The following is a 12,706-nucleotide window of genomic DNA, read 5'->3' on the forward strand; positions in this document are numbered from 1 at the left end:
AGCCAATCGCTGCCTGGCTGGGCGGAACTTCCTCTCCGATTGCAGAATTGACGTCAGGGAGAGCATGCGTCGGCGTCGGCTTTGGGGCCTGTTATCCATTGGTGGGTCCTGTTCCCCGATGGCAGCGGCAGTGGCAGTGGCTTGGGGAACGGCAGGGAGAAAGAAAGAAAGGGGGCAGGCAGGGAAACAGAAGGAAAGAAGAGAAACAGAAAAAAAGAAAGAAAGGTCAGGGAGAGAGGAAGAAAAAGTTGGGGTAGGGAATGAGGTGTGGAGGAGAGAAAGCATACAGGCTGATAGAAGGGAAGAAAGATTGGATGCACAGTCAGAAGAAGAAAGTGCAACCAGAAATCACCAGACAAGGTAGGAAAAATGATTTTATTTTAAATTTAGCAAAGTGGAGGCAGTATTACCACAGTTTTCAAAGGAATTTGCCCAAATAACTTAATAGTTAACTGGGTAAATTCCCAGAGATGAAAACTTCCCTTCACTTACTATGCACAGTTCTGAATTTATATCTGCTGTCTATATTTTACAATATGGTCACCTTTTACTAAACCGCAATAGTGGTTTTTAGCGCAGGGAGCCTATGAGCGTCAAGAGCAGCGCTGGGCATTCAGCGCAGCTCCCTGCGCTAAAAACTGCTATTGTGGTTTAATAAAAAGGATGGAGGGTATATTTGTCTATTTTTGTATGCTATAAAAACCAAATACAGAGAGAGACTGAGAGCTGTTGACGAAGAGCTACGTGTGTGTCTTTCTTCGATTCCAGCCAGAATATCAGCTTTGTGTTCAGCCAAACAGGCCCAGGTTTCGCACTGAATAAAGTATTTTATAATTTTTCACTATTCTGTTTACTTAATATTTCATAATAAAGTAATTATAAAATACTTTCTTTGTGTTTATTTGATGCCTATTCAAGAGAATTACTTTATATATAGTCAATATAGGCACAGAGTTAAATTTTTTAACATTTTCTAATGGTGGTGTGCCTCATGATTTTTTTCATGAAACAAGTGTGCCTTTGCCCAAAAAAGGTTGAAAAACACTGCTCTAGAGTAAGGTTTCTGTGTAAGGCTATGCAGTTTGAACCTGTCAGCTTAGGAAGAGTTTTTTCCTTTAGGGCTGAGAATTTCTCAGCACCCTGTTAATAATTGTAGAATTCTTTTGAATAATGTTAATGTTAATTCAGAAATCAAAAGTAATTTTCTGAAACTTTGTCTAACTTTTAAATGTGGAGGAATGTTTCTTTGTCCAACTTTAAGACCACCCATAGGATTGTTATTGGTTGATTATGATAATGATGTCACGAAAAGCCAACAGCATATAATAGGAAATTTGGAGCTAGTAAAACGAGACCGTTAGGAGAAGGCCAGTATTTTGGCTACTATAACGATCTCCCATTAGCACAATTGGTAAGCAATGATGCTGGATTCTTTTGATCTAATAATGGAAAAATAGAAACGATAATGCAATAAATCTTGGTTATAATTTTTAAAACCTTGCGCTGGTGTCATTTTGCATGTATAATTATTTTCAAACCTGAAGCTTTCACAAAGGCATCAATGACCCTTGCTCACTGTCCATGGAATAGGTGAGTTTTGAGTTTTTTTCTAAGTCAAGGTAGGTAGGGGCGTCAAGTACAATTTGGGATAACCATGAGTTTAGTTTGGCTGCCTGGAAGGAGAAGGTTTTGTTAAGGAACCTTTTAAATTGGCATAATTTTAGGGGGGGGAAGACGAACAAATGAGTTCTGCGAGAGTGTTTATAGTTGTGATTTAGCTGGAAGTGAGGGGTGAGGTAGCTTGGGGATAGACCAAATACAATTTTGTAGCAGAGGCATGTATGTACCCAATCAACAGGGGAACCTCCCCCCTCCCCATGACGAGTACAAACTATTCTTATTCATCCAATCAACAGGGAAAGACCCTCTTCTTTTGGAATGCCATTTTCCACGTCTTGGAGAAGGCACTATGAGTTTCCTTGGAATGGGACTACTCCGCATTACTGTTGGGAGGAAAGCAAGCTTTTGTGGACCTGGGTCTTCCTATTGAAGCTAGATATTTCTTACATCTCAATATTATCCTCATCAAACAAACTATCTTGAAGTCTTGGATATCCCCTCAGGCGCCTTCCTACGCAGAGTGGAGGAATCAAGCTATCGCTGTAGCGCACTTTGAATTGTAGGTACACAAAACGCAAAAGAAACCTGAATGGGTGAACTACAAAGTGTTTTGGCAGAGATTACTATTCATCCTATAGGTTACCCCAAAGCTAGATTAGTACGATCGATCTCTAAGCTTGGGATTTAGCCTGCTGTGAATACCTATCATTTTGCTTTACCCCTCTATTGCAATGTCTTTGAGGGTCTTTTCATACTGTTGCATTCCATATCGCTTTATATTCCGTCCTTTCTTTTCATTTTACTGTGATGTGGGGAGATAGTAGAATAACTGAGAATCTATTATTGGGTTCTCTCTCCCCCAACAACACAAGTCTCATTAATTCAGATATTATTGTCAATCCTGCTGTTTTTGGGTGGTAAAGGGAATGGGAAGGGGGGGAGTAAGTGGCTTGTTATTGGGGTGAAAAGTATGTGCATTTCTGTAAAGTTTGGGGAGGATTTCTCCCATCATACCATATTATTTATCAGGATATCCTGGTAGACTTACAATCTTCAGATCATGTAATGGAACTTTTTCTAAGAAGCTTGTTCCCCATTGTCTGTCATTTTTACATTTATATTGGGGACCTCTATGCAACTGGTTAGATGTTGTTGCAGATATGATTGCACTATGTTCTGTTTTGCATTGGAGATTATGTACATGTAATTATGCAGATTCATGTTTGTAATGTTGATATCTCTTGGTATGATGCACTCGATAAATACAATTTAAAAAAAAAAAAAAAGGAGCAAGTATGCAGGGTGGTCCTCGACTAAGGAGAGGATTCCACAGAATGTTGGCTGTTCAAGCCTTCAGCGCTATTAGAGCTCTTTACTGACGCCCTACAGGAGTTGCAGCAAGACTCCTACTTGGTGTTCTATCCTGAGTGGAGTGGTATACTGATGAGTACTTTAGTCATGGAGTAGTGGGATGCTTCTGAGGGCTCTTTAGCCAATGACTAGGCTATTTCCTATAGCACAGGAGTGTCAACAGATGTTTGTAATGTAATGTAATGTAATTTATTTCTTATATACCGCTACATCCGTTAGGTTCTAAGCGGTTTTCAGAAAATATACATTAAAATTATAAGTAAGAAAGGTACTTAGAAGTTTGCTCAGCCTAAGGTGGATTTCTTGGTTGCTCAGGTAACCAAGCACACCTCCCTGCCATATGAGGGAGGTGTAGTATTAAAGGATATGTAGGATCGCAGAATGGATGTAGTTCTAAAAAGGTAGTTTGAAGTCTTGACCTTAGGGATCAAAGCAGCTGCAGCAGCCTTTTTTGTGGCATGCTCTTATCATACCAAGATGTGTGGGCTCACCCTGGCAGAGGACGAGCCTGTGTCCCAGCTTATTCTAGTAGGGGTGGATTATGTAGCCTGTGCTCTCTACGACATCATTGGAGTCATGAGCAAAATCTCATCTTATTCCATTTCAGCCCACAAAATGCTCTGGATCAGGCAATGGGTGGGATATTCCACATGCTAGGCTAGTCTCGGCAGACTCCCTTTCAAGGGACAGATGTTGTTCAGAAAGGTCTGGATGATCTGATGGCCAGCATTGCAGATTGCCAGCCAAAATCTCTGCTTGACACCAGACCGTGAACCTCCTAGAGGTTATGGGTGGTCTTATTTTCTTAATTTCAGTCACTTTCAACAGAACTCTGGAGGAGTTTCATCTCAGAGATAGTATCAGGGTTCACGACAGATTCATAGGACCTAGGCAAAGCCAAGCCTTCAGTTTTTGTCCCACAGTAACCTCCAAGAAAGCACAATGATGCTAGGGCTGAAGTCTTCCTCCTGAGGATAGGAGGAAGGCTCTCGGAGAACACGGAGATGTGGGTGCAGATCTCATCAGACCACTGGGTACTGGAGGTCATTCAGGGAGGGTGCAAGCTCGAGTTCACCCATCCCTTAACGGACAGCTAATGATGCCAGAAAAATTGGGCTCGGACAGATACTCCATATTATTCATACTGCCCAAGAAAGGCTTAGAGGACTGGAAACCCAGTCTGGTCTCACACGGGTCAATGAGGCCTGAATGTGCCAAGCTTTCACAGGAAAAACGTGCAAACAGTCATTGCAGCGGTGACTCAAGAGAAATTTCTAGCTTCCTTAGACATGATGGAAGCCTACCTACACATTCCCATATTTCCAGGAAATTCCATGTGCTAGAGAGACATTCAGTTCTTGGTGCTTCCCTTTGGGTTGGCAGCAGCACCTCGTACATTCACCAAGGTGATGGTAGTGTATCTCCGCAAAGCAGGATTGCAAGTGCTTCCATATCTGGATGACTGGTTGATCAGAACTCCGTCGTTATCGGAAAGGGAACAAGTAGTGACTCAAGTGGTTCAGGTCTTGCAGAGCCAGGGCTGGATAGTGAATTTTCGAAAGAACCAGCTGGTTATGTCCCAATCCATTGAATACCTGGAAATAATATTCAACACAGTAGAAGGCCAGGTCTATCTTCCAGAGGCATGCAGACAGAAGCTTCTAGATAGCAGACATGATATCCAAGCCAGCTCAGTCTGCATAGCACTATCTCCAAGTATTAGACTCCATAGCAGTGGTCCCTTGGGCAAAGGCTTACATGCTTTCTCTTCAGAAAGCATTACTGTCTCGGTGGTCCTCACAAAAGGACTCCCTTCAAATGACTCTCTAGTGGACTCTGAAATCCCACTGCAGTATGAGTTGGTGGCTCCATCCACAATTGATATTACGGGGCATGCCTCTTAGAATTATTTTGTGGGTGGTTCTCAGCAGATGCCAGTTTGTTCAGCTGAAGAGGCCAGTGCAACAGATGCCCAGTTCAGAGGCAGTGGTTGGCCTCCCAGAGAAAGTGGTCCATCAACAGACCAGAACTTCAGGTCATTCGATTTGGCATTACAGAAACTGGAGAAGAGTTTGAAAGGACAGGCGGTCCGAGTCTTCTCTGATAATACTACAGCAGTGGCATATCTCATTTGCCAAGGAGACACCAAGAGTGCACAGCTGAGCCTGGAAGCCCACTTATTGTTCTAGTGGTCAGAGCTACACCTTCAGGCAATCTCTGCTATGCACGTAACGGGTGTGGACAATGTCCATGCTGATTACCTCAGTAGGCAGACCTTAGACTCAGGAGGATGGACGTTATCTGCAGCAGCGTTCCAGTCCATTGTTCTTCGATGGGGATGGTCAATATACGATCTGATGGCTACAGCTAAAACAAAAGAAGGTGGACCTCTTCAGTCAAAGATCCAAGCCTGGAAGCAAAGGCCTGAATGCCCTAGTCTAGCTGTGGCCAAAGAGTGAGCTCTTAACATGTCTCCTCCATGGCCATGATAGTACAGATAACTTCACAGGATAGCAAACCACCCAGGGAGAGTTGTCATCGTAGCACCAGATTGGCCACACAGGTCATGGTATGTGGATCTAGTGCGTCTTCAGAGGGTCCAGGGTCTCAAACTGCTGGCACAGCCCAATCTTCTATCTTGAGGCCCTGTGGTCATAGAAGATCCAAATTACTTTGGTCTTATGGCATAGCTCTTGAGTGCAAAGGATACTCTAAGGTAGTCATTGCCACTCTCCTCAGAGCCAAGAAGCCTTCAATGGTCTCCACTTATGCTAAGGCATGGGAGATGTTTCAGGCCTGGTGCATGACAGAGAAGATGGAGCCATTTAGTGCTCCAGTCGCAGTGGGGCTAACTTTTCTTCAAGCAAGTCTCGATAAAGGCCTCACAGTGGTGTCCCTCAGGATCCAAGTGGCAGGCCTCTCGTGCTTCAGAGCCCGTGGTCGCAAAGCTCCCCTGACTTCTAATCCAGACATAGCCAGATTCCTAAAGGGGCACTAAGCCTCCACCGGTAAAACAACCATTTCAGTCATGGAACCTTAACATGGTTTTGCATGGCCTTAATCACGTTCCTTATGAGCCTATTCAAGAGGCATCCTTGTTGGATCTTACCATCAAGACTGTTTTCATCTTGGCCATTACATAAGCGAGACAAGTCTTGGAGCTGCAGGCCCTGTCATGCAGGGAGTCCTTCCTTAAGATCACAGAGACAGGAGTTTCCTTGCATACAGTCCCATTCTTTTTGCCGAAGGTCATTTCGGTATTTCATATCAATCAGGAGATGAGATTGCTAGTGTTCCAAACCACAGGGTCAAGGAAAACAGACCTTATTTTGTAAAAGCTGAATGTTAGGAGAGTCCTATGCTAGCTAGAGATCATCAATGAGTTCTGACTGTCTGACCTTCCGTTTGTGCTCACCAGTCAGGCTAGATGAGGTAGACTGGCATCTAAGGCTACCATTTCTAGTTGGATACGGATGGCCATCTTGTTGTCATGTATTGCCTAGGGCAAGCAATTGCCGGTCCCCTTGAAAGCGCATTCCACAAGAAGCATGGCTGCTTTGTGGGCAGTTAACCTAATTAGGGCAGCGACATGCTCCACTATGCATGCATTCTCCAAGTTCTACAGAGTGGGCGTGGCAGCACAGGAGGACAGTCTTTGGGTCCTCAGTGTTTTGAGCAGGCACAAAGGTCCCGCCCTAGATTTCTGAAACTGCTTTTATACTTCCCTACGGTCCAGAATGACACACCTATTGTACTAGAAAAAGAGATTAGGTTCTTACCTTGCTAATATCTTTTCTAGTAAATAGGTTTGTCATTCAGGAACTCCACCCTGTCAGTATTTCTCTGCCTGCCTAGTGTCTCAATCTAGGAAGTTCAAGTCAAAGTGAGATTTTGATGTCAGTCAAACCTTATGGATTCCTTCTTCATGGCTTGTGCACATTGGATAAATACCCCACTGTCAAGCATGACAGCCTATCTACTAGAAAAGATATTAACAAAGTAAGAACCTAATCTCTCTTTATATCACCCTGCTGCAAAACTTTTTTGTTTTAATGGAGTACTTCGATTTTTTTTTTTTTTTTTTCATAACTTTAATTTTGAAATTTTCACAACAGAACATAGTCAAAGGCAATACAAAATGCAAAAATCAAAACAATGAGAGATACACAGCTTCCCTTCCCCCCTCCAAAACCCCAATTTCACAAAGCAAAACTAGGTAGAGTGTTGTCTCCATTGGAGATATGGGTCCCAAATTTTATGATAAGTTAAGAGTATTATGCTTCAATGCAGTAAGGTGGGACATTAGATGTAAATAATCCAAACAAAAGTAAACCTTTTGAAGAGGACACACCCTAGGAGTACGCCAACACTGCGCCAAAGCAAGTCTGGCAGCTGTAAAAGCCAAGGCTGCCAATTTCTGTTCAGGAGTTGACAAACCAGGAACTCTCACATTAAGTAAACAACATTCTAGCAACAGGCAACAATGCTTATGAAAGATCTAAACTAAAAAGCAACCCACACGCTGCCAATAAGGTCTCACTCCAGGACTGGTCCACCAGATGTGTATAAAATCTCCCCGCTCCCCACAGTTTCGTCAACAACGATCAGAACCCAAATGAAAAATGGAAAAAAAGGCGCTCAGGGTTATAATACCACCTATAATATATTTTAAAACCATTTTATATATAGTTAAGGGAAAATGTAGATTTAGATAACCTTTTATATATATGGTCCCAACTAGGTAGCCCTCTCCCCTCTGGAATGTCCCTCTCCCATCGTGCTTTGTAGGGATCTAGCGGTGATTCTCTTTTTAATAATACTCTAGAAACTCCCCCTCTCCCCATTCCTGCCCGAAAAGCCTGTTCAAGCCAATTCTCCCCCAAAGATAACTCCCAAAAAGCCCAGGCGCGTATAGAGAAAAGAATCTCTATTCTCCAAGCCAAATTCATCTTGCAATTCCTGAAAGGGATGCATCTGCCCATCTTCTCAAAGTTAACCCAAGGTCCAGAGGCCCGCAAGAATCCACTTAATGCGAATCACCCTCTCCACCTGGTGAAGTAGCAGGCAACGTCACAATTGCCATTTGAGAGAAAAACATACGTTCCGGGAACATCCGCCTACGAAGGACATACCAATTCCGAAGAACCACATATAGAAAAGGATTAGATGTTTTTAACGCCACACACAAATGGTCTCCCGGAACCCAAGGTAACATCCAAAGAGACACCTGGGGGTTAAAACATTGTTCAATATGAATCCACGGGCGGTCTTCATAAGTAAGCCACATCACTATTTCCTGTAAGAGGGCAGCTTGATAATACAAACGAAAATTGGGAATCCCCATACCCCCTTCCAGTTTAGATCTATATAAAATACTCCGGCGAACCTGCGGGGGCTTCTTTCACCAGATATATGCAAAAAGCTTACGAGATAGAAGACAGAAAAAACCATCCAGCAAAGCTATAGGAAGGGCCATAAAAACATACAATATGGGGTAGTAACATCATTTTGACAGCCGAAATCCGGCCTATCCAACTAAGGTGCAATCCCTCCCAACGTTCCAAATCAAGAAATAAGACTCGCAAGCACTCAGGGAAATTAAATTTGTATAATTGTTATAATCTGCTACTAAATTAACACCCAGGTAAGTGGTAAAACTAGAGGCCCAAGTAAAAGGGAGGGCAGTACGCAGCCTATGGACCACATGATCTTCCAGAGTAAGAGTTAAGATCTCTGATTTAGTCATGTTGACTTTGAAACCAGAAAGCGGACCAAACCATTGTAATTCACGAACCACATTAAATCTCAGGATCACGCAACAAAAGCAAAATATCATTCGCATAAAGTAAAATTTTGTGTTGCTGTGCTCCCAATTGAATCCCCAAAATATCCCCCTGATGATGAATCCGGCTCGCGAAAGGTTACATAGAAAGTGCAAAAAGCAAGGGAGAGAGTGCACAGCCCTGACGCGTCCCTCGCGCCAAAGGAATAGCGGACAATAAGGTACCATTAAGTTTTAACCTGGATAAAGGGGCATCATATAATAATTGGAGCCAACCATAAAATCTCTGTCCAATACCCATTTTTTGCAACACCTTAAATAAGTATACCCAACTCACCCGATCAAATGCCTTTTCAGCATCGAGGGACAAAACGAGCAGGGATTCCCTCCCGACGAGCATGCCACATTAGATGTAAAACGGTTTTGATATTATCAAATGACTGTCGCCGGGCAATAAAGCCCGCCTGATTAGGATGAACTAGTTGTGGCATATAGACCTGCAATCTCAAAGCTAAAACTTTAGTAAAAATTTTATAATCCACATTAAGCAATGAGATAGGCCGATTTTTATGAATTAAGGTTACAGCCACCATAAGCCAAGTCTGAGATAACGGATGGGAATCATCAAAACTATTAAACACTCTCACCAACAAGGGCACCAATAAATGTTAAAAAGTTTTATGAAATTTATTAGTAAATCCGTCCAACCCAGGGGCAGTATTTAACCTTTTCCTATTGTGTGTCCCGGATGACGGAACATTCCAAAAATGTCATTTCCATTGTGGATAAACAGTCTGTATGGACTAATAAAGAGCCAGGAACACAAAATATTTGAATTTACAGACTTAATAATAATAATACTAATAATAACTTTATTCTTATATCCCGCCTGTAATCTTGCGACTTCTAGGCGGTTTACAATAAACTAAACTGTAAATACAATCAAACTTATGACTTATTTACATTATGTTTACAATAGCTGTAAATGATAACGGTGAATAATACAAAACTTTGCTAAAATAATTACGATTGGAACCAGCGTAATGTAAAATTTATTAAAATAGGAAAAGGTTAAATAGAGAGAGAACCACCTCTTCCAGCTCCACAGTGGTGATAGGTCTAGATAACTGAGCTGTCTCTCCCTCAGATAGAGCCGAAAGCGAAAATTGTCCTAAATAATCCTCTATATCCTGGTCTATGGAGGCTGGGACAGCTTGATATAAAGTTCACTATAGAACTGCAAAAAAGCTTTCTCCATATCTGATACCGAAGTACAATAGGTACCCAATGAATCATAAATACCCAAAATATCATTGCGATTGGCCTGAGTTTTCAATCTGTGCGCTAAAAGTTTACTACCCCTATCATTAAATTCAAAGTATTCCTGCCGTGTCTGACGTAATGCCACCTCAATGCTAGCCAGCTCAAGATTTTTCAAATCCAATCGCAGTTTGACCAATTGAGCATTTTCCTGAGTAGTTCTCTGCTGCCCCCTGGGATTCAAGATCAGAAAGTTCCTTCCTTTTAGCCCGCTCCTCCCTGGTTCGTAGCTTCTGAGTATGAGCTTGCAAAGCAATTACTTTCCCTCTAAGCACCGCCTTTAATGCCTCCCACAAGAGTATGAGATGGATATCATTAATATCATTTAATTCAAGGTAATCCATGATATCCTTTGTCAATTGCATCACATTGGCGAGGTCTGCCAATAAGCAATCATTAAATCTCCTTTGTGTGATCTTACGGGGCCCCCTCCCCCTATCAATACCAGACTAACTGCAGAGTGATCCGCTAAGATCATAGTGTGAATCTCACAACATTGTACTGTTCAACAGACAACACCATCTCCCAGCCAATAATCAATGCGGGAATCAGTGTTGTGAACAGCAAAATGGAAAGTATATTCCCGTTCCCCAGGATGTTTTATACACCAAATATCATCTAGCCCCCAATGTAGGAGCAGCCGTTGAAACCCCTTATGATCTACAAGGGAGTTGGAACTCCGACGAGAAGAATTATCCAATTAGGGGTCTAGGACAATATTACAATCACCCCCCATTAAGAAAACATCAATATGCGGGTATAAAATTTCATCAAGTGTGAAAAATTCCCCTTGACCCACATTTGGAGCATATATATTGCAGAGGGTATACTTCTGATGAGCAATAGTGACCCCCAGAAGTAATTAACGACCTTCCGGATCCCTCAGTTCTGTAGCCACCTGAACCTGTAAGCTATTATGAAAGAGAATGGCTACTCCTTTAGTTTTCTGTTGATGTTGATTAGAAGCAAAATAAATGATCGAATATCCCGGGGGGGTGTAACACTTGTTCATGTTTAGATAACAAATGTGTCTCCTGTAAAAACACAATCTGGGCCCTCTGACGAGCTAGTTCCCTATAAAGGAGATGACGTTTCATGGGAACATTAAGACCCTGCACATTTATAGATAATAATTTTAGGTCACCCATAGTCTCAAAAGAGAAACTAAAATCCCACAATACACTCTACCTAGAACCCACAGTCCCCATAGCATCCCCCATACCCCCTCCATGAAATTCCCCTCCCATCCATAGTAACCACACACAAGAGTACCCACATAAAGTGCACCCACGTAACCCAAGGGAGAGAAGAGCCCCTCCCCATGTGTCCTCCCAGCCAGTATAGAAAATACCAACCATAGTAAAATCTTAAAACTAGAAACCAATGTCCTCCCTTGATAAATCCACACAATATATTTATATAAATCCAACCCCATAGTTCAATAACTCAAACAGCAAAACACTCCATAATACAGGAGATAAACACACCACCGAAACAGTGGGAAAGCTGCAAGCGCAGATAAGAAATATCAACGGTCCTGAAACGAATCCCCATCAAGTGCCAGGTAGAGAACGCTGCTCCTGGTCAAGCAAATGGCTTTTCAGATGACCACCCTCTCATCGGACTCACTGCCACCGAGGTTGTGAAGGTTCTGCCCGACGTGGGCGTCTTCAGATATCCAACCCGATTGTGTTTGTGAGATCTCCGTGAACTGAACCTCAGGAAAGATTTGTGAGGCCTCTGAAAGGGACTGTACAGTGCGCAAAGAACCCTCTAAATAATAAAGGAGAGCAAAAGGGTAACGCCAGCGGTATTTAATTTTCTGGTCCACAAGATATTGAAGTAAGGGTTTCAATTCTGCTCTGCAACATAAAGTAACAGCAGCCAGATCTTGATAGATTTCAAATTCTAGATCCTCCCATTTGAGAACAACAAGCGATCTGGCTTTCCACACAATAGCCTCCTTGATCCTAAAATCTTTAAAGCATGTCTCTGGGTTTATTCCCTCGAGGGGCTGCCAAACTCAATGCACTCGCTCAATAGAGATCTCTGGTAGGGATCCGGACTCTGGACCATCAGCCAATAGTAAAGATGCTATTTGTAGGGCAACCCTCTCACAATCCAGATAGTGCTCAGATTCTGGTATTCTCCGGATCCTCAGATTTGTCCGCCGACTCCTGTTCTCTAAATCTTCCAATTTATCATATACAGTGGAACCTTGGTTTACGAGCACAATTCGTTCCAGAAGCATGCTTGTAAACCAAAATACTCCTATATTAAAGCGAGGGAGAACTAGAAGGCCTTGAGCATGCGCAGATGCATGCTAAAGGCCCAGCAAGAGGCAGGAACTTCTTCAAGCAGCACTGGCACGTCCTGTGGGCTGCGTGCCGGTGCCAGATGGGGGGTAAGTTTGAAGTTCTTTGGGCGGGGGGGAGCGATACCGGTTATCGGGGGGGGGTGCTCGCAAATCGAGTCAACACTCGGTTTGCGAGACAAGATTTGCGAGAATGTTTTGCTCATCTTGCAAAACACTCGCAAACCGGGTTACTCGCAAACCGAGGTTTGACTGTATATAATTTTGCTGCAACTGTAATTCTTTAGAGCGCATCTCAA

At 42.8% G+C, this 12,706-nt stretch overlaps 2 protein-coding genes across 5 annotated transcripts in view; one reads left to right on the top strand and one right to left on the bottom strand.

Moving 5' to 3' along the window:
• WDR4 (WD repeat domain 4) overlaps positions 1-12,706 on the top strand; it is a 140,438-nt gene that overhangs the window by 58,635 nt on the left and 69,097 nt on the right. The gene's annotated exons all lie outside the window — the stretch shown is intronic.
• The window catches only part of SLC37A1 (solute carrier family 37 member 1), a 368,358-nt gene that overhangs the window by 49,658 nt on the left and 305,994 nt on the right, over positions 1-12,706 (bottom strand). The gene's annotated exons all lie outside the window — the stretch shown is intronic.

The sequence above is a fragment of the Geotrypetes seraphini genome, chromosome 4 (assembly GCF_902459505.1).
Source record: "Geotrypetes seraphini chromosome 4, aGeoSer1.1, whole genome shotgun sequence".
In the NCBI taxonomy this organism is placed as follows: Eukaryota; Metazoa; Chordata; class Amphibia; order Gymnophiona; family Dermophiidae; genus Geotrypetes; species Geotrypetes seraphini.